Source organism: Lygodium microphyllum, chromosome 13 (genome assembly GCF_053477565.2).
Source record: "Lygodium microphyllum isolate KBCC chromosome 13, Lygodium_microphyllum_v1.1.10, whole genome shotgun sequence".
Lineage (NCBI taxonomy): Eukaryota > Viridiplantae > Streptophyta > Polypodiopsida > Schizaeales > Lygodiaceae > Lygodium > Lygodium microphyllum.
This window is the reverse complement of record NC_141147.1, coordinates 10,498,572-10,519,655: the sequence shown is the minus strand read 5'-3', so window position 1 is coordinate 10,519,655 and position 21,084 is coordinate 10,498,572.

Sequence of the window (21,084 nt, the reverse complement as noted above, 5' to 3'; positions counted from 1 at the left end):
CGACCGAACCCACTAGGATCGACCTGAAATTCAGGTTCCTAGTTGTCAAGGTCTCCTGTTAGTATTCTAGCGTCGGGTATTGGACATCCTACTTTACGCAGAGATACCCAACTCGAAGCAGATTCATGCCGCACTTGGTTCAAAGAGAATGGGAAACGAGAGGGATGCGTTGCTCAACCTCTCTGTCCATAAGGCATAGTCCCATTCTGGTCCCCTAAAACGGCATGAATCGGGTTCTAACCTATCAATACCTAAAGGTCGAATGACGATAAAAACTTGTGAGAAGCCTCCCAGTTCTCTGGGACCACCCTGCCACAGGAGGGACCCGTCGGGGGTTCTGCCCACCCGCTTCCCTTAATAGCTTTAGTTTTCTAATTAGGTCCTACCACATTTATGTGTGACACTTAAAATCAGCTTCATTAATTAAGCCTTTTAGGGAATAAGATTCGTTCGCGTAAATTATAGCACAGACACGAAAACAGAGCAAAGCAATCTATTGACAAACAAGATCAAACAAGTTCCTTAACTTATCTTCAAGTTAATCTTTGTCTCCCGCCCATACAGGAGAAATTATGTTTCGCTTCTGTCCAACATAAGTATCCCTTCTGCCCTGTAGAAGTAACTGGTCCAATTCACATGGCACCAAAAACTCAATCCTTTATCTAGAATAGGATCTCCCAACATGCCCAGATGTTGGGGGCCACGGAGGTCTTCAACTCCATTCTAGACCTAGCAAGGGGTGTCCAGAGCTCCAACTGACCCGCAAGCTGTCTAGGAGCGAAACATCATTCCCGTGGTTGGCCTTTTCACCACTCGACCTTCGGCCCGTGAATCGAGCAGTGCCCTTTCGGGTTAATACGCGGTGCGACCATGGAGGTGATCCACCCGTACAATATATCCTTCCTTAATTAAATCCTTTAAGAATCAAGCACAAACAAGGCATTCAACCTAAAATCATTTTCCAAGAAAACATTCCTTTATTCCCATGGCGACTTGTCATCACAGACCCTTGCCATGCATTTACCATAAATCACAAGCACTTGGATTAATCATCCAAACAACAACTAACAACCAGTTGAATATAAAAGCATTTAGGATGTTGCTCGATCAATCAACAAAACCAATTGCATTCTTTCCAACCAATGCAAAAATAGACGATATAACATTTTCATCATATATTTGCTCTCCCCCTTGGGATCTAAGAGCAATACCATGCAAACATGATCTTAACACTTCCTTCCTTTGGCTAGGGCATATGTTAAGGGTTCAAACACTATTCATGATGTAAGTTCTATAGGTCACTTACCTTGATTGATAACCCAACCCTGAATTTGGATTAGTAAAAGTCATCGTTATCCAACGGATCTCAAGACATCCTAGCTTTAACCCTTATGATCAATTTCTTGTACTAGCTCTTAGTCAAGTCATGAGGCAACTAGAAAATTATCCTCATATATCAAACATGTCATAGGCATAACATATAAATACTTGATAAGATAAGTGTGAGATTATCTCAAGTAATTAGACTTTAACATGCCTTGCCTTGAGCTAGAATATAATTCTTCTTAATATTTGGGCTCTTAAGCTAAGTACTTTTGAAGTATCTAAACTTTAAACTAGTACTTCTCTATTCATGATTCTTAATGTCATATTCTTTTAGCAATCATGCTAGTTATAACCCTTGACTATACTTTAATCTAGCACTTGTATGCCCAATCTTTTAATGTCGTTCTTTTGATGACTATGCCATTCACAATGCTTGACTGATTCTTCCTTGTAATTGCTCTACTAGCAAATATGTCATATGTAACTAGGTGCAATTATCTTCCCTTGATATATGCACTTCACAAACTCCATCTTCCGAGTAGGCGAGATGAAATTTATCCTTTCCCATGACCTATTCTCATGCAATAGTATGGGGCCTAACGTATCTCATATGAGAATCAAAGCAAGCATCTATCAATTTGAAAATACATTACTTACGACCGGAACCGCAGTTGGATTGATAGTGATGCCTTTGCCCGAAGCCTTGTTGCTGGTTGCAGGATTGTCATCCGCACGCGACATTCTTCGCTTGGAGGCCATCGTCCGCAGGTAGACTCAAGAGATTCAAGAAGGTAGAATAGATTCAAGATGGGAGAGCGTAAGAGAAGATGGTTAAGTCGAGGATCGAGATAGAAGGAATTGAGCTAATTCTCTTCCTTGCAGCCTCTCGAGGTGACTCTTCTCTCTCTCTCTCTCTTTCTCTCTCTCAAGCTCTCTTTCAAGCTCTTCCTCACAATCTCTTGGAGGAGTATCCTTCTCTCTACTTCTCTCTCGCAGCCTCTCGGGATCTCCTTATGCTTCCTATGCCTCTCCCATGCCCCGTATTTATAGTGAATTAGAGAAGAGGGCTTGTGGTTGAGAAGTGGAGCTCTTTGTGGAGGGGGATCTTGGAAAGATCAGTGATCTGATGCTCAGATCATAAATCTTATGGTTCCATTGGCTCCGAAAGGGGGGTAAAACTCCAAGACACTTGGTTAGAAAGCTCTTAGTTCACTCCTTCTTCTTTTCTCTGTTCGAAGTGCTGTCTACTGCCTGTAAACTGCGATCGCGGCGCGCGCGATTTCGCCAGTCACTTTTCTTTATTTTTCTTTTTATAAAATCTTCAAGCTAACTAAAATATCACTTGTCTTTTCTTTTTAAATGACATCCAGTTCAAAAATCTCCATATCTTTTTCTTTTAGGATAATATCTAAAGTATCTAAAATATACTAGTTTTATCCAAATTCTAATGTTTTTGGACCTTCCAAACTATACACATGAACTTAGTGATTAATATAACTCATAAGTCTCGTTCACGTTGTAATTTACGTGAAGGGTAGCTATGGTCTTTGCCAATTCGAGAAAAACATCGAATTTACGACTCTTGATTTTTCTAAATAAATTATTTTAAATTAAATAAAAATTATCAATAATTAATGTTAGTTAGTTTTTACCTTAGTTAGTCTTTAGTTAGTAATCTTACTAACTTATTAATTGACTAACTAACTTACGAACCAACCAACTAACTTTTATTGTGCGGAGATATTACACCAACCTTCCTTACGTTCTTTTTTTCCAGCAAGACGCCACCCCTAGGAAGACAAGGCATCGGCCCCGGGTCTAACTCGTCCCCAGGAACCTACCAGGCCTTCACAAGGCGATGAACAACTGCTTATAAATTTTTCTTTCTTTCTTTCCTATTTTTATAGGGGGTTAGAACCCCTTTTTACACACCTTTGTATATATTTATTGTCTTTTAAGATATTCAGGTTTTTTTTCCTCTTATATCATCACATTTTCCTTGCAGCAGGCTTCTCTAACTGCCTCACAACTAACAAGAACTCCTAGAACGGCTGCCTAGCAGGCTTGCAGAACAGGGTCACTAGGACTGCCTTCCAAAATAGGTCTTTTGATGTCTGGAAATGTCTTTATAGGAGGCAATGACTACTCAGACCTCCCTCAGCCATACTTAACCTAAACCTGGGACTTCATGCCTTGGACTCCACTCCCCAACAAGAAAAGAAAATCCCCCTACAAGTACACAGACACATATAGCATAAAAACGGTACTCGTAAAAGGAGAGATATCATCTGGATAGGGCCACGAGAAGCTTCCGCGCAACAAAGGCTCCTTCCAACCGCTTCTTTAAACCTGTCTAGCACAGAACTAAAACAAGAAACCATTAACCACACCTGTACTAAACTGACAACAACTGGCCCTCTTGGCCTAACGAAATATAGCATTTCACTACAAAAAACTGATCGGCCCTCTTGGCCTAACGAAATCTGGACGTAATAACTAAAGTAGCTAACCTTCCTAGCTTAAAACTAGATAGATCATTTTAGTCCACGTAGTACTCATGTCCTTGGCATATACATCACACCCTATCAGACTACCCAGGGTGCTAAGTATATCATAGGTCGACTAGCCCCATGCTACTCATGCAAGTTAACTAAAAGCTTGATCTTGTATTTTCTTTATCTTAGGTTTTTGTTTTTTGTAGAGCTACAAGTCCAAGCCTTTCCATAAATAACTCATCAATAAGGCCGATCCCTTCTTGGGCACTATGAACTGAATGCACAGCCGCAGTGGGCTCGCATGTCCCACATTTATTGTAATCCAAATAAACTGGTCATTCAAGTGACTGAGTGGCTCCTTTGGGAGAAAGAATCATAGCTTTGTACTCATTCGAACCTCCCTTATTTGGGTTTTCACATAAATCAATGCTGCAACCCAAACTAGGTAGAGCTTCAAGCCTAGGCACATCACATGGGTGTATCCCAAGGCAGTGTATATTGTCAGATGTACATCCAGTCTTATCCTCTTGGGGGTTCGACAAAATATATCCAGATGGGATCCTTGACCTTGCATCCGACACTCCTACCATACGTTTCGAGATTTTGGGTCTCCAAACCCATCTCACATTTCCCTTAATATTCTTGCACTCCCTCAATTTGCTGCACTAGTCTAACGAACTCAATGCAAACTTATCCCTATGGCCAAATGGCCTCACATCCTTATGACCTTTGTGAAGCACAGGTGGACTTTTAGCATTTTTCATCCTCTTTACAAAAGATTTCTTTGCTTGTTTACGTCCATACTGCAAATTTTTTTCCATAAGAACCATGCTTTCACTGAAGGGAACAATATCCACCCGGAAGCAGGATTCCGACACCAAAGGTCTCTCAAGAGCCTTATTAGCAACAAAATTAGAACCACACACAGAATGCTTATCAACACTCATAGACCCATTGGTTCTATCCATGTTGCCATCACATCTACCTCTCGTGGAAGTGTTGCAAGCCCTAATGGGACTTACATGGCTTGGAACCTTTTCACTGAGAGGCATGCCATTACTACTCATACGATGGCCATTTTCTGCTTTGAGATTTTGGCCACCAAGGTTCCCCTCATAGGCTGCCTTGGTATCAACAAGTGAACTGTCTTTTTGCAGAAATGGTTGGAAACTAGGATGCACTTGTATTGATTGGGGAAAACTCCAAAAGTTTTCCCAACATCTCTGAATATGATCCTCATAATCAATGGCATGCATTTTTGCTTCCCTTAATGACTTAGGATTCCGCAGTCCCACTTGGATTTGCGTATTAATCTCTAAGCCATTCAGAAAGAGCTCACATAGCACATCATCTAGTAATACACTGGCTCTTCTTGGCCAAAGCCTAAGAGTACTATCAAAGGCTCTAGCATACTCTTTAACAGAAGGATAAGACTCCTGTCTAAACTGCATAAGCTGCCCTAAGACCTGAATCATAGGGAGCTTATTTTCATACTCATCTAGAAATCTATCACAAGGCTCCTCAAATGATTTGATCGACCCTCTTGGGAGGCTCCAGTACCATTTCCTTGCCTCTCCCTTCAGAGTACTTGGGAATACGAGCATCCGATGTATATCGTCGAACCCACTTGCAATGCAAGTTAGGCCATATTCTCTTAAATGAATAATCGGATCCTCATTTGGCAACCCATGAAACACTGGGAGATCCCTATAAAGAGGAGGAAATTTAGTCCTCCTTTTTGGGATCAACACTGGGTCATTAAAATCTTCATATTCATCATGATCTGGGTCTAGCCTCTTAGGATCTTTAACCTCTTCCATCCCCACCCTTTTCGGTGTAGGGAGGTTAATATCCTCATTGACATCCCTTTCTGCCAACTCACTGAGTGGTCTAGGAAGTCCTATAAATTTCAATGTGTCATTTTGATCCCCTCTTAGAGGGTCTTCCATACCTTTCTCTAAAGGAAAGTCCATAACGGGTTTATATAAGAGCTTTTGGTCCCTATTCAAAGCAGATTTATCATTACCACTTCTTAAAACTTGGGAACCATGCCTTCTAAGCAACGGTTTTCCCTTGACAGCTAGGGCTTCTAATATCCTTGTGATGCCTATTATGTCGTCATGGTGACCCATTACACGGGATGTTTCAACCACAAGCATATTCCATCGTATATCTACACTTTCCCATGGCATTATGGCTTTAGCATAATGACCTGTTGATGCCACAACTACCATAGTTTTCAACATGCTTGTTTCATGCCCTCTAGGTTGATGGATGGTTAAACATGATTTCTCTTGGGTAGAGACCACACCAAGGCGAACCTCGGCCCATGCCATCATATTAGAGGATGGGATAACCACTAATTGGCTACTCTTTTCATCACATAAGTTATCTTCTGCAGAGGACTCATGCTCTACATAACTAACTAAGTCCATTAGTAAGTTTTATATGGGGAAAGCCAAGTTTTTTCATCCTTGAACAAACCCCATTTTATGGATAATTTAGGGTCCCTTGAAACCCTAGATTCAAAAACCACCACTTATAGGCAGCTCCTAGAAAATGCACCACTGATGGGACCTGGAATGGGCCGACATTGGCTATGGCACTAGCCGGATCTCATGCTCATGACACACAAACACCCTCACGGCCTCACGGACTAGGAGCGTCAATCTAATGCGAAAGGATAAACTGCCCTAAAGCTTAATCCATGCGTTTATAGTTTCATCATTTTTTAGTCCAACGTTTCCCTTTTTTATAAACTCCACAGAGGGAGTACCCATGCACATTGGCAATAAATACCATGATCACATACATGGAGGCAACCTCTCGGTAGAAACACCGCGGCCCCACTGCAGCTCTCCTACATCGCAGGGATTGGCCCCTTGATGCACTCCTCAACATATAAAACGAATGAACACAAACTCCTCTCTTTTATATTTCTTGTATTTCCAAGAGATATACCATGTGTCCTTACTTAACAGTCCCTTAGGAAACCGACCCTCTAGCCTAAGGCAAGGGATAACCTTACGCTCTCAATCGTGGGTCAAAGTCCTAAGAAAACAATTACTATGCAGTCCAGGAGCTTTTCCATTGATACCATGAACTATGCGTAGTGCATAATGTGAACCGTTTAGTGCACAAACAAGAGAAAATCAGCATTGTGCATCGTGTGAAACCATTCTTTTCATGATTTCCATGCTAGCGTTTATGTATTGCAAAGGGAAAAGACATCGAGCCTTACGCTCATGCTGCCTTTCCCTTTATTTTAAAACAACGTCCTATGGGCATGATGCAACCCATAAATCAGGTTTTAATTTATATTTTGACGCTCAACCTCCCCTCTCACCCTACCATTAAATGTTTTGCATTCGTTGATAGGTGAAAGAGTCATTTTATGTGTATTTTCTTACAAAAAAAAGCGATAAACATGAACGGAAACATAGAAACGAGGGTAAACCGAGGCCAACCTCGTGCTTTACCTTCATTTTATGATGCACAAACACACATGTAGTTTTCTGGAATTTAATTCCTTTTACCGTTTCCTAATTTTCTCCCCTTAAAAACCCATTTTTTACCATTTTTTGGTATTTTTCTCCTATTTTCTTCAATAAAAAATAACTAGAAATTAAGATTGATTGTGGGCTGTGGCCCTTAGGTTCCTTGACAGCAAAATTTCATGGTTTTGTAGGTATTATTTCTCATATTTCCCATTTATTTTGCAAAACCCCCTTTTTACCCCTTAAATGCATGTTTTTTGGGTTTCTTAACATTAATTTCAGCCATATCACTTATGATTTTCTGATTTTCAGATCATAAACTGTTGAAACTCATATCAAACAACATCATAATGCATAATCAGCCCATGGGAACAATATTTCATCAATCAAATAGCATAAAGACTCATTTTTCCTTCATAAAAATTGAATTACCGCTTAGGCTTCGTGTTTCGGGATCTCGGTTTTGTTGCGGGACTACGGCTCAACCCACATTCAATGTCCAGCATGTTCACAATCACAAATCTTCATGTCTACACCGATCCGGAAGCAATCCGGTCCCAGTCGGATAAGCTTTCCTTCACCATTCTTCATTTTTCTCTTGCACACAAGAACAGCCCCTTAGGGGAGAGAGAGAGGGGAGAGGGAAAGACTAGAATTGGCTCTCTTCGTTCCCACAGCCATTTCACAAGCAAAGATAGGCGATAAGATCGGCAAAGAGGGAGAAGATCAGGGGTAATGTCAGTTGCATAGGGTGTTTGTAACCTACCAATCCAAGATCCATCCATGGAGGCGGAAATTTCGGCGTGAAGATGATGGCGCCTTCTTCACGTTTTCATCCTCCCATCTTCTCTCTTCACGTTTTTTGATAAGGGTTGCATAAATTTTTTTTTTTGGGGGGGGGGCGGGGGGGGGGGGGGGGGGGGGGGGGGAAGGGGGGCAAAGCCTCCAAAGGGCACCCCTTTTGGTCTTCTCCAATGTCCACCTTTTCATATCTTTCCCCATTTGTGGCCATTTCCCCATCCGGCATCCGATTCGAGTGCTGTAAATTTCTACGCGTCTGGCTTGACATCCCTCATTGACTGGAAATAGTTGACAACCCGTATGACAGTCGAAATAATTATAAAAAATCCACAAGTGTCACTCGGGCACCTTTTAAAAGTCGTCTTTCACTTGGTGCTTAAAATCGTCCTAGCTGGAGCCGCCGCCTTTGATGTTAAATATTTTTTTCCTAAATTTTGGATTTTTTGGAAAATTTTAGGCACATCCCGGGCTCAAAACTCCGCTCTCACATCTTTAGCCCACCTTCGGTTTGGAAGCGATCCGGTATCGCGTCGGACGAGCATTCACCAACGGGGCTTCATTCTTCTTCACACATAGGAATTGCCCTTTGTAGGAGAGAGAGGAAGGAGAGAGAAAGACTAAAATCTGGTCTCCATAATCGGGCAGCCATTTGATGCGTGGTCTTGAGCGATGGGGAGCGAAGATCAAGTGCATCTCAAGCATCCAGTTGGTTGGGGGGGTTGCTTACAGCCCCCATAGCCTTCCTCAATGATTGGGATGATGCTGCTATAAGAGAGGGGGACTTAATAGGAAATACTAGCTACACTGGCTGGTATATAAGGTGAGAGAGATTTAATTTTTCATTATCAGATAATTAATACAAGTCTTCTTTCTCCTTCACGTTGCTCTCCAAGCTTCCATGTCTTCTCTCCCTCTCTTCCAGTATTTCTCTCTCCATTTCTAGTCTTTCTCTCTCCTCGTAACTGTCTTTCTCTCTCTTCTGCTCTTCTTCTTCTTCTTCTCTGCAGTCTTCTCTCTCTTCTTTCTCTCTCCCAGTCCCTCTCCTTGACAATTGGTATCAGAGCCTAGGTTCTTGGTCCCAATTAGTCCTTCATTTTACCTAGTTACAACTTTCTAGTCACATGAAATTTTGAGTCACAGGTACACAGGTACAAGGAGCAGTAGGGAAGTTCCCAAAGATTTTTGGACCACAAGGACTGCAGGTAGGAGCATTAATGGCATCTTGGACTAAGTTTGGAGGAAGGAAGACTGACTTTGACAGCTCATGGGTTATTTTTGGTCCATTTTGAAGGTAAACTCTTAGTAACCGTGGTCACAGGAGTTAGAAGAAAGTCTAGTTGGGGTTACTTTTTAGGGAGGGTCTTCTCTCTCCTCATTTCTCAAGCTTCTTGCAAGCTTCCATGGAGGTAATCAGCCCCAAATCCTGCTCCCTTCTCTTCCATGGACTGTTAGCCTTCTTCCTTGCATTTCTTGAGTTCAAGAGCAACCAACCAAGCAGTGTATAGACTGTAGTGATCATCCCCAACTCTCTAGGAGCAACCCCATAAAATCTGGCAAAAAACACGGGCTGATTCCAGGCTAGAATGATAGCACCCCAAGCCTCCTCTCCTTCTTGGCTCTCATTCCCAACTTCTTGTAGGTCCTTTGGGCAAGATTGAAGCCTCCTTTCTCAACTTCTTGGACTTCTCTTCCACCTCAGAAACCCTGATCATGTGCAGTCCATGGCAGCCATGAAAGCTTGGCATCAAGCTCAAGAATCTTGAAGATTTTGGTCTTTTCTTGGTCCCGGGGGTTCCCTCTTCAAGCCTAGCTCAAGATTTGGCCATCAAGAAGCACGGGAAGAAGATTAGAAGTAAGATTTGAAGACATGCATTTGTGGGCAGCCATGGCTATGGAAGCAGAGCTTCAATTTCAGCAAGAGCTCTTCATGGGAAGGTCTTGAGCCATCCTATCTCCAAGCTACAGCCACATTGGAGCTCATTCTCAAGATTTGAAGGCTTCTTGGAAGCAAGGAGGCATTATGGAGTGCCCATTTGGAAGGAATCCTTCTCTTGATCAGTCTATGCAAGCAATGCCCTTCCCCCATGGAAGAATCCTTCTCCCCCAAGCTTGAATTCATCTCTTCTTGATGGAACACAACCATTTTGGAGCTATGGAGCATGCGGGATCAAAGGACTAGAGTGGCATTAGTGGCTACAATCTTCATCAAATAGCACAAGGTAACCGATTCTTGGCTCTCATTCTCTCCCATTAAGCCTCTTGTTGAATCCTATCCACTTGTTTGAGAGGATGCATGAGTCCAAGTAGGTAATAGGAGTCCCAAACATTGTATGCATGATGAATATTAATCTCAGCCATTCTCATTTGATCTTATGGCATTGGAATGGATTTTATTCATATTGAAGCTTCATTGAGATTATATTTTTGCTTACCCATAACCCGTTTGACTTCTTGTGAGTCACTGCCCATAAGCTCTCTGTCCCTATTCCCAATTCCGATTCCATGCACTTCATGAAAAGCCCAAATTTTCCATTCCTAAAATGCATCTCATGCTGGGTGTTTAATTAATAAATGTCTACCATGTATATTTCGGGTGAGGAAAAGCCCGATGCCAGGCGAGGTGGCAAGACAAAAGAGGGGTGACCCCCCGTTGCCATCAAAGACCCTAAAGGGGTGCACAACCTGGCCCGGGGGGAACTTTGCCCACCTCCTAGTGATCTGGAGCCCAAAACTCATTTGTAGGTGCAGGTATTTCTTGGGAAATTGAGAAATTGACTTGGCATGATGGAATTTTTGATGACTATGGCATGACACACTCTTGTGTGCATGGGATGTATGGATGTACCTCAGCAAATGTATCAGCAAATGTATCTTTAGATACACATGCAACTATGTATGCACTGATGTATGGGAAAGCATTGCTTTACTTGGGTTGAAGATGGATGTATGTATCATTGGATACACCTATGCAGTCATATATGCAGTAATGGCAGTGATTACGCATGTATGAGAGCCTATCTTGTTGCATATGGTCATGGGAATGCTTACTCTTATGCTCAGTAATGCTGAAGTGATACCAAACATGCTAAGGGATGCTAAAGTGATGTAGGGTGCCAAGCAAACAGTGAATCCCACAGTGCACTAGAAGGGGAACCCAATTTCAGTCCTCTTGATTGTTTCACGGTGTTGTAGAGAAATTGCTGCATTTGCAGAAGTGTTGCCACTCCAAAGAATTGAGGTGTTGACCTTGGAGAGTACCCTCAGGCCTTGCCAAGAACCCTGCTCAGTTTTGGATACCCACTTGGAGCATACCAAATACCCACAGCCCAAAACAGGCCTTTCCTAGGTGTGGACAGGGTACTGGACTGCATAGAACAGTCCCACATTTCTGTGGGAGTGGCAACACCTCTGTAAATGCAAGCAATTTCTCTACTATAGCACCCTGAAACAGTCACAAGAGGGCTGAAATTGGATTCCCCTTCTATTGCACTGTGGGATTCACTGTTTGCTTGGCATCATACATCACTTTAGCATCCCTTAGCATGTTTGGGATCACTTCAGCATTACTGAGCATAAGACTAAGCATTCCAATGACCATATCCAACAAGATAGGCTCTCATACATGCATAATCACTGCCATTACTACATATATGATTGCATAGGTGTATCCAATGATACATACATCCATCTTCAACCTCATCATTTTCGACCGTGATTGCAAAGGCACTTGCATCCTCATGATCCTCATTAGATTCATCAAAGACTAACATGCTATGTACCCTTGCTTTTGCATTCCTATAAGCACATTTAGATGCATGCTCGGCTGTATACTTTTCCCCGCATTTAAAGCAAAGTCCTTTTTCTTTCCTCTCTTTGTAGAGTTCTATCGGGATAGAGCATTGACCACCAAAAGCTGAAGCATTTTTACCCATGTTGTCCCCTTGTTTATTTTCAGCTCTTTCTTGGCTTGCAGTCTTAAAATTACTGTTTTTCCTAGAGGCATTAAAGGTGGGGTATGTGGGGATCTTTGGGGTATTGAATGACATATTTCCACCACCATAACCTACCCCAAACTACCCGGTCCTTACAGCACCTCTTTGCTGCCCAAAATGTGACTACATAGGTCCACCTAGGAATGTGTGTCTATGCTCATCTTGAAGAGGGCATTGCTACCTCCATTTTGAACAAAAAAGTAAGTCAATCGGAGTTTTCTAACTCTAGTTATAGCCAAAACAATGACAGGTGGTCTCACAGGATTGCACCTAGACATGGCGAGTAACAAGGGGAAAAACAAAGCAAATGAAGATGTTCAGCAATATATAAGGGATGCACACACCCCGAGGGATGACACCAACTTTGAGGTTGAAGAGAGAGACCCCTCTCACTCCATGGGAAGTCTTAGTGCACTCAATCATACCCTTAGTTCACACGAGACTAGACATATGGAGAGGCATAGGGAAGTAATGGAAGGTCAAGCTCAAATGGTGACAGAGATGTGCCAAATGACCTCTACCATGGAAGCACTTGCAGCCAAGATCTCAATGTGGATGAATTCCCAAATGAAAGGCAAGGAAAAAGAGGATAGACCAAGCATGCAAGCTGAAAGAGTGACCATCCCATCCGTGAATGCAACCTATGCAAGTACCCAAGGTATTTTGGAAAGAACGGGCATTCCCAACATCAACTTTGAGCAAGGAGAGCCCTCACAAAGGCATGAGGAGCCCATAAACAATGTGATGAGGAGTAACTCTTAGCCCCCACCTGTGCCCACGCCACCTATGCGTGCTCAGCTATCTTTTGAAAGGAATCACTCAAACAATGGGTCATTTCTTGGCAGCCCAATGGATCAGCCCCACTTTGGGTATATGGGACAGCCCCCCAACCATGAAAGGGAGTTGAGAGGCAAAATAATTTTCTCAAAGTTCAATGGCCAGTCATCCTCCCCGGCTGAATTAGAAGAATGGCTCTCGAAGCTTGAAGACTGCTTTGACATAATGCCAAGAAATAACGATCAAAAGATACACTTTGCCACGATACACTTAGAGGGCACATAAAGAGGGAAAATCCGTAGCTTGTTGACACTTGGGATGCATTCAAAGCTCTTATGATTCAAGTATTTGTATCTCCGGTTGAAAAGGAGAAGCTTGCAAGGCAATGGTATGGCTTAGAGCAACATGGGATGATGGTGCGTGACTACACAAACCAATTCCTCAATCTCACAATGTATGTTGAGTCCATTAGTGACGATGCAAAGCTTCCCAAATATATTTATGGTTTGGATCCCCAACTTTCGCTGATGTTTTAGCCCAAAGTCCATCAAATTTTTTCAAAGCTATTGAGTTGGCTGAGAGATACTCTCGTAAGTACTGCCGAGATGCTTCATTTCAGCATGGACAGCAAAGAGGGGTGTCTCAGCTACTATTTGGGCAGCAAAGAGGACCTATGCAATCACATTTTGGGCAGCAAAGAAGTGCTGTAAGGCCCAGGCAGTTTGGGGCACGTTATGGTGGTGGAAATATGCCATTCAGCACCCCGAAGATCCCCACATACCCCACCTTTAATGCCTCTAGGAAAAACAATGATTTCAAGACTGCAAACCAAGGAAGAGCTGAAAATAGACAAGGGGACAGCAAGGGTAAAAATGCTTCAGCTTTTGGTGGTAGACGCTCTATCCCGATGGACCTCTACAAAGAGAGGAAAGAAAAAGGACTTTGCTTTAAATGCGGGGAAAAGTATACAACCAAGCATGCATCTAAATGTGCTTATACGAATGCAAAAGCAAGGGTACATAGCATGTTAGTCTTTGATGAATCTGATGAGGATCATGAGGATGCAAGTGCCTTTGCAATCACGGCCGAAAATGATGAGGTTGAAGAGGAATGTGGGCAAGAGGAATTCTTTGACCCGGCTGACACCTTTCCATTTGACCCTGAGAGTCATGTAGATGTAAATATGGATGATAAGAATGGTTCACATGATGCTGCCACTGTTTGTACTATCTCCGTGGATGCTTGGAAAGGATCTAAGAGCCCCAATACTCTTCGCCTTCAAGGCAAGTTTCACGGGAAATATATATTTATCTTAGTAGATAGTGGTAGCACACGCAGTTTCATAAATAGAGCAGTCATGGACAGGTTGAAATGTTTTGTCTCTGATTTATAGCAACCAATGAGGGTGCAAGTGGCCAATGGGAGTGAGGAAATTAGTACTCATGTATGCCTAGCTCTACCTATTAAGCTTGTTGAAAATTATGAGCAGACTCAATATGGGGCTAATAGACATTGTGTGGGGCTGTGATTGGCTGAAAACTTTGGGCACCATTTCCATGGATTTTTCATTGCTGTACATGTAGTTTTCCAAGGCGGCTGGACAGCTTGTTCACCTGCAGGGAATTAAAAATACTAGTGAATTTCAGCTTATTACAACCAAACAGCTCAAGAAAGAGTTCAAGAAAAGCTCCCATATTTTTGTGCTACAATTGAACAAGGAAAATGCAGATCAGTCCCAAAAAATGCATGATAATTCAGCCCTTAAGGCTTTACTTGCAGAGTATGGTGACTTGTTTCAGTTACCTACAGCATTACCTCCCAAGAGAGTGGTTGATCATCCCATTGATTTGGAGCCCCACTCCAAGCCGGTCAATAAACCCCCTTACAGGTTGTCCAAATGTGAAAGAGAAGAAGTGGCCAAGCAGGTCAAATATTTAGTAGATATGGGATTCATTGAGCCTAGCTCATCCCCTTTTGCATCACCTGTCTTGCTGGTCAAAAAGAAAGATGGCACTTTCAAGATGTGCATTGATTACAGAGATCTGAATAAGATCACTATCAAGAATAGATACCCTATTCCTGGGGTGGACGACCTGTTCAATGAGTTGAAGGGAGCTAAGTATTTCACAAAGATTGATTTGAGATCCGGCTACCATCAGATATGCATGCGTGAAGGGAATGAGACAAAGACTGCATTCAGGACTGATCGTGGGCTCTATGACTTCTTGGTCATGCCCTTTGGCTTGACTAATGCACCAGCTACGTTTCAGAGCCTCATGAACAAAATACTTCAGCCTTACTTATTCAAATTTGTATTGGTATTTTTCAATGACATCCTCATTTATAGTCGCTCAAAGGAAGCTCACCTTATGCACATGAGGCAGATATTTTATATACTTAGAAAGCATAGACTCTTTGCTAAGGAGACAAAGTGTTCGTTCATGCAGACTGAGGTTGAGTACTTGGGACACATTGTCAGTGAGGCAGGCATTAGAGCTGACCCAAAGAAAGTGCAATGTGTCAGATATTGGCCCACACCTACAAATACTACCTCTTTGAGAGGATTCTTGGGTCTCTCCTCATTTTACTGCGGATTCATTTGGCACTATGCCACTATTGTAGCCCCTCTCACTGATAGGCTAAAGAAAGAAGCATTTTTTTGGGATGCATTGGCAGATAGAAGCTTTAATCGGCTGAAAGATTTGCTTACTTCAGCCCTATCTTGATATGCCCTAATTTTTCTAGGGAATTCACCATTCAGTGTGATGCCAGTGGGAGAGGAATTGGTGCAGTCTTGCTGCAAGAACATGGAGTCATGGCTTTTGAGAGCTGAAAGCTGGCTAAAAATGAGAGGGTTATGAATGTCTATGATCAGGAAATTATGGCCATGCTTCATGCCATCAAGAAATGGCATCATTCTTTGTATGGCAGCCGGTTCAGAGTGAAAAACAACCATAGATTACTCAAGTACTTCTTGTCTCAGTCAAATCTGACTCCAAAGTAGAGGAGATGGGTAGCCACCTTACAGAACTATGACTTTGACATCATCCACACTTGTGGGAAGGACAATGTAGTGGCTCATTCCCTATCTAGGATGTGGGCATGTAAAGTCTCTGCTATCATGGAGTTACATAGTGATTGGATACATGAGCTTCAGGAGGCTTAGCTGTTAGATGCTGATTTCATCAATGTATTTTAGAAATTACAGCAAGGACAATGTGTGGAAAACTCTTTGTATCAGCTAAAAAATGGGATTTTGTGGTATAATGACCGAATTAGCATCCCTCATGCCTCCCCATTCAAGCAGAAAATCATGCAGGAGATGCATTTAGCCCCTATAGCTGGTCATTTGGGAGTCTTTAAGACCTATGAAAAAATTGCTAAAAGCTTTTACTGGAAGGGCCTTTGGAGAGATATGAAAGACTTTGTCTTGGGCTACGTGCCTTGTCATCAAAACAAGGATAGCACCTTAAAACCAGCTGGTTTACTTCAGCCATTGCCTATGCCTAAAGGCAAGTGGACACACATCACTATGGACTTCATTACCAGCCTACCGGTGACCAAGAAAGGTTGGGATAGAATCTATGTAGTTGTGGACAGACTCACAAAGGCAGCCCATTTCATTCCCACAAAGACTCAGTATAATGCTTCTCAAGTAGCTAGCCAATTCATGGAATATGTTTTCAAATTACATGGCTTACCACAGGTCATTGTGCATGACCGAGATACTAAGTTTATGAGTAACTTTTGGCGGGCAGTTTTCAGCTCTATGGGCACTCAATTAGCCCCTTCCACTACTTACCATCCACAAACAGATGGTTAGTCAAAAAGGGTTAACAAATGGCTGGAAACTTACTTGAGGCATTTCTGTCATGATGTGCAACATGCTTGGGACTCATGGTTGCATTTGGCTGAGTTTGCCTATAATAACTCTACACATGCTAGCATTGGAGTTTCACCTTTTGAGGCCTTGTATGGCTACAAGGTGCCCCTTCCTGTGGTTATCTTCAATGATAAAATAAATCCACAAATCAAGGAAGAATTGGATAGAATGTAGGCCTTACTTCAGCAGTGTAAAGCTAACTTGAAGAGAGCTCAAGATCAAATGAAGCTTTATGCTAATGACAAAAGACGGGATGTGGAGTTCCAAGAAGGGGATTTGGTGCTCTTGAAAGTGCCTAAGTCTAAATATGCCTCCCTTAAAGATGGGTCCAACAATAAGTTGCCACACAGGTTCTATGGGCCATACCGAATTATCAAGAGAGTGGGAGACTTGGCATATCGATTGGCATTACCCCCATCTATGAAGATCCATAATTCTTCCATGTGAGTCAGTTGAAGCCCTTCATTGGCTCAGTAGTGGACTATGTTGAGGAACTTCCACCGATAGATGAAGAAGGCATCATTCAATACATACCCGAAAAAGTCATAGGACAAAGGGAAAAGAGTCTTCGCTCTTGCTCAATCATGGAATACTTGAATAAGTGGCAAGGTTTACCACTCGAGGAAGATTCTTGGAGGCCAGATTTAGTTTTGGAAGAGTTTCCATACCTTTTAGAAGCAGATTTGGCTGAAATCTAGCTAACTATGGCTCTGTTTTCCCCCAGACTGACTGCAGACAAGACTCTGTTTTAAAGTAGATTTTATTATGCACTATGGACAACAATACACACCATACATGGGCTGAAAGTACTTCTCGCGAGCTCTGTTTTTTATGTATAGCACACCTCATTCGGAGCCTCCCACAGAAAGTTATGACAGATCCACTATAGCAGGGTCCTGTAGCAAACAGCATGCTGTCCACTGTCTGCAGCCCGCATTTATTCCATATATTTGGGTCAAAACTCATGTTTATAACTCCCCAATAAGGCCCATGTATCATACATACCCCATGACCTATCATACAAAATAATACCTCTTCATTCATTAGTATACCCTTGTAATAATGCCGTAGAGTAGTACTCTGATCGGCCCCTCCCAGTTACCACACGTGCCCAAATTGTTTTTGAGGGCAAAAACCTTCGGGTGGGGATGGAATGTAAGAGAGGGGGACTGTATAATAAGGAAATACTAGCTACACTAGCTCATATATAAGGTGAGAGAGACTTAATTTTTCATTATTAGATAATTAATACAAGTCTTGTTTCTCCTTCACCTTGCTCTCCAAGCTTCCATGTCTTCTCTCCCTCTCTTCCATTATTTCTCTCTCTATTTCTAATCTTTCTCTCTCCTTGTAACTATCTTTCTCTCTCTTCTGCTCTTCTTCTTCTTCTCTACAATAATCTCTCTCTTCTTTCTGTCTCCCACTCCCTCTCCTTGATAGGCCCTTTCTTTCTGACCGTCCTGAAAAATATGGCGCCCCCCTCCCCTCAAATTTGTTTTTTTTGTGGGGCTCCCTAAAGGGAGCCCCCAAAAGACATGTCCTTTGGACTTATTAAGTCCTATTCACACTTGCCTTTGGTTCTTGGCCTCTTGAATATCCTATCTCCCGCGTCTGGTATCCAATTCACAGTCTTACGTTCGTCTTAAAGTCCTCCACTGCCAAGCATCTCCCAAGGTCCCGTCTGACATGCCAAAAAAGTATGAAAATTCATCAACTATCGTCAAGTGGGTCTTTTAAGCTTTTTTTGGGCATCGCCACTTAAAATCATACTGATTGCCACCACTGCCTTCGATGAAGTCTATTTTTTTCCTAAAATTTGAAAATTTTGGCTATTTTAAGCACTTCTTGGCATAAAAAATCATATGTCATTCGCAATGGTTAACTCGACCTGGTTGTTTACTCCCTTGTTGAAGAGAACTACTAATCTTACTCCAACAGGTAGTAGCTAAGTGGCCAAACTTTTCACAAATATTGCATTTGACATTCAGGAAATTCCTAGGGAAATGTTGGCCACCACACCACTTAGAGCTGAATCTTGAGGGGGCACCCTCTTCAGGGCGTCGACTCCCTATCAAATTCTATTGCTTCTTAAGATAATTGACGTCCACAGCTATTTGTCTGTATTGTTAAAAAATTATATCGATATAGTGTTTCATCATGTCCTTAACTTCACCAAGGACATTAGAGGCACTCGAATCATAGCCGCGATCATCTATCTGTTTTCCCATCGGCCTAACCACTTGATTAGGAATTGGCCACTGACCTACTGGGACAACATTAGGATTCATTGTTTGGCTTCCACCACTTAGTGGGCCCTTCTGACTAGCCACAGGCATAGTCATACTAGGAAGGGCGGGTGACATAGGCAAATTCGACATGATACTCCCTCTCCCATTCGTGTTTGACATGGGATCACCTTGACTCCCATTGGTCAAGGCCAAATTATTACCATTCCAATTTATCCTTGTTGCATAAGCTGCTTACAAGCGTGACTCTACTCCTTCTGCTTGGGTAATTGCAGTGTCAATGTCGGTCAAAGCGACACTACTAAGCTGCACTTGGATATTGAAATCCAATCCATGTAGAAAATATTACAAGTGTGCAACCACTAGAATGGGGATAAGTATTAAGTTTGCGAAGAGCTTGCTTTAGTCTCTTGGCATAAGCCTGGACATTCTCATTTGGCTCTTCGCGTGTTACATTCAAGACATGCAACCAATATTGTCCACCCTTCTCAGGAGTAAACTCTCTATAGAAAGCCGTAAAGAATTGGGCACTGCTAGTTATGGTTCCGGCTTCTAAACCGTGATACCACACTATCGCTCTTCCTTTTAATGTCATATTAAAGAACATCATTAGGTGTCCTTCGTCTTGGATCCGATAGTTGAACATGAGCGTTTGGAACTCCTTAATATGGAGTTCTCCATCTTCTTCTGCTAACCCATGGAAAATGGGCAAAGGTGCTCCTAATGCTGGTAAATCCGGTGCACTTGTTGGAATTGTGATGGGTTATGCCATGGCTACAACTAGATTGACAACAGGAGTTTGTGTAGGTACAACTACACCCCCACTTGTTGTGGGTTGACTAACTAGAAGAAGGGAAGTACTAATACTTCCACTTGCACTCGAAGAGCTACTCGTACCACTTAGGTTACTAGAACCACTGCCACTTATTCGTAATGGGCTGTTGCTCCTTTGAGGAGAATAGTGTCTTACAATCTCCAACCACCCTCTAGCCCTCTCAGCACGTTTTGCTTTTTGTATTTCGGCTTGACAGTCCTTGTCAAAGGACATAAACCAAATATTTGGTCCCTAAAAACCACGGCTTGTTGGCGGCTCCCGGCAAATCCACCACTGATAAGACCTAAAATGGGCCGACACTGGCTATAACACTAGCTGGACCTCTAACATGCACAAGACAACCCCACAGCCTCGTGGTCAGGAGCGTCTACAGGACACATTACCCTGCCATCGTACATACATTTTGTGTTTGTATTATGTTTTGTAGTCCAACCCTTAACCTTCTCAGACTCCTTAGAGGGAGACCCTACATATTTTGGTGTAATTCACCATGTAGAACAACATAGGAGGCACCCCTCGGCTGATTGCCGCGGTCCCACTGCAACCCTCCTACACCTTGGGGATTGGCCCCTCGATGTGTCGCTAATACATATAACACATACAAAATAGACTCCGCTCTTGTTACCAATATTATATCGTTCCAGGAATGTACCAGTCCTCACTTACTTGCCCCCTTGGACCCATCATCTATACCTACAGCTTGGGTGCCTTACTCTCTCCAGCGTGGGTCATTTATACTTCAACCAAGTGTTATGTATGTCAGGAATAGATACCATGTGTATATGATTCATGTAAAAGTGAATGCTTTATTGTGCACAACCAATTATGGTATAAAATCAACCTATGTATCATGCAAAAACAGCCCTTTTAATGAATTTATGCTAATACGCAATGCTTCGTTGTAGGAACCTAGCACCAAGGCAACCCTCGTGTTGCTAGATTCATTATTTTCAAATAAACCGCATCCTAAATGTTATGCATAAAGAGAACAATCAAACTCTTTATTATTTCAGTTTGTTAAACTAGTGTATAACATCATCCTCCCCCTCACCATTTAAATTTTGCTACGGTGCATAGATGTAGAGATTCTTTTATGCCATTTTTTGTATGTAAAAGCAATAAACACGCACTTTAACACAAAGGAAAAGGCCAAACTGAGGCTTAACCTCATGCTTCAGCCCTGTCAAACATTCACATACATAAATCTTATTTTTTATTTTTTTCCAATGCAA